The sequence below is a fragment of the Narcine bancroftii genome, chromosome 13 (assembly GCF_036971445.1).
Source record: "Narcine bancroftii isolate sNarBan1 chromosome 13, sNarBan1.hap1, whole genome shotgun sequence".
NCBI lineage: Eukaryota > Metazoa > Chordata > Chondrichthyes > Torpediniformes > Narcinidae > Narcine > Narcine bancroftii.
The window spans coordinates 65,371,211-65,373,472 of NC_091481.1; the positions used below are offsets into that span (position 1 = coordinate 65,371,211).

At 42.6% G+C, this 2,262-nt stretch overlaps 1 pseudogene; it reads left to right on the forward strand.

Annotated features, from left to right (window-relative positions):
* Positions 1-221: 221 nt before the first annotated feature.
* LOC138748483 (elongation factor 1-alpha 1 pseudogene) lies at positions 222-1,735 on the forward strand (annotated as a pseudogene).
* The last annotated feature ends 527 nt before the right edge of the window (positions 1,736-2,262 follow it).

Consider the following 2,262-nt stretch of genomic DNA (forward strand, 5'->3'; position numbering starts at 1 on the left):
GTGCTGTAACAGCATTGAGCTAACCGCTGCACCAACTGTGCCACCCAGTTTGTCTCACACCGGTTTTGGTATAATTTTGCAGTGCTGCTCACATTGTTTAACACTGAAGTATATCTCCATGGGGCCATGTGCTGAGGCCACAAACCTATGACATTATCTCATTGCAGTGCACTCAAGCCAGGGATAAATCCCTTTAGTCTCCGAGTCAACCAAAGCGACGTTTGTGGCTCTTTCCAAACATACTCATTCCAATGTTAAAAATGGGCAAGGAAAAGACTCACATCAACATTGTTGTCATTGGACATGTCGATTCTGGCAAATCGACTACCACTGGTCATCTCATCTACCAATGTGGTGGAATTGAGAGGAGAATTATTGATAAATTTGAGAAGGAAGCCAGTGAGATGGGCAAAGGATCCTTCAAATATGCCAGGGTTTTGGATAAACTAAAGGCTGAACGTGAGCGTGGTATAACCATTGACATCTCTCTTTGGAAGTTTGAAACTTCAAAGTACTACACATCCAGGACATAGGGATTTTATCAAGAACATGATTACTGGAACGTCACAGGCTGACTGTGCTGTGCTCATAGTTGCAGCTGGTGTGGGTGAGATTGAAGCAGATATCTCAAAGAATGGACAAACAAGGGAGCATGCTCTGCTTGCTTACACTTTGGGCGTCAAGCAGCTCATTATTGGTATCAACAAGATGGACTCCACTGAACCTCTATACAGTGAGGCACAATGAAATCAGAAGGAACTCAGTACATACATCAAGAAGATTGGCTATAACCCAATGACTGTGCCATTTGTTCCCATCTCTGGTTGGAGTGGTGACCGTATGCTGGACCGGAGTTTGAAAATGGCCTGGTTCAAAGGTTGGTCAATTAGCAGGAAAAATGACATTGCCAGTAGTTTCACTCTGTTGGAAGCCCTGGACAACATTCTGCCTCCAGAACGCCCAATTAAGAAACCTCTTCACCTTCCTCTCCAGGATGACTACAAGATTGGTGGTAATGGCACAGTACCAGTAGGTCATGTTGAGACTGGTATTCTGAAACCAGCTATGTTGGTTAACTTTGCTCCCAATTCAATTGAGACTGAAGTGAAATCCGTTGAAATGCAACATGAATCCCTGGAAGAAGCTCTTCCTGGTGACAATGTTGGTTTCAACATCAAGAATGTTTCTGTTAAGGATATCCACCAGGGCAATCTTGCTGGCAACAACAAAAATGATCCTCCATTGGAAGCTGCGGGATTTTTCTGCACAGGTTATTATCCTGAACCATCTTGGTCAGATAGCTCCTGGCTATTCCCCAGCATTGATTGTCATATTGCCTACATTGCCTGCAAGTTCAACGAGCTGAGGGAGAAGATTGATCGTCGATCTGGCAAGAAATTGGAAGATTTCCCCAAATTTGTAAAGTCATTTGCCATTGTTGACATGATTCCAAATAAGCCCATGTGTGTGGAGAGCTTTTCGGAATATCTACCTCTAGGTCGCTTTGCTGCCCGTGACATGAGCCAGACTGTGGCTGTGGGTGTGATTGTCAGTTAATGAGAAAGAAACTACAGTTAAAAGCACCAGGTCTGCCATCAAAATATTAAAGAAGTGAATAGCACCACTGACCAAGATTCGGCAAACCCCGAGACTGACATCAGAAAAATGTTTGTTCATTACCAGCCAAACGTGTGTTTTAATGAGGAACTGGATATTGATCAAGTTGCATCGAAAGAAATTCAGAAGGAAAAGGATAAGGATGGATTCTGTTTATTCCAGAAATATCTAATTTTGAATGTGCTTTCACTAATTAGCTGTTTTGGTTCAGTGATGATTTAAAACTAATAAATATCTCAAACAAAAAAAGCCAGGGATAAATCCGACAGCCCTCTCCGTCCGTACCTCGATGAGAGAGCAATTAAATTCCAAACACTTCTTCAATCCCACGACAGGCTCTGGTCTTTACCATCGAGAAAATAGAATCAAACCATTCAACAGGGAAAGAATTGGTGAAAAATATTTAGGTCGTTGTTTAATAACCGACTGTAGAATGATGAATGTGAAATGAATCTTTCACATACTGAACGACAAGACGGCATCAGGATAAGAATTTATTGTCATGAACACGTCACAAAATTTATTGTTTTGTGGCAGCGTCACAGGTGCCAAACCAAGGCCACCTGTAAGTTGGAAGAGCAGCACCTAATATTCCGCCTGGGCCCTCTCCGACCAGATGGCATTAATATCGAACCTCCTCTTTCT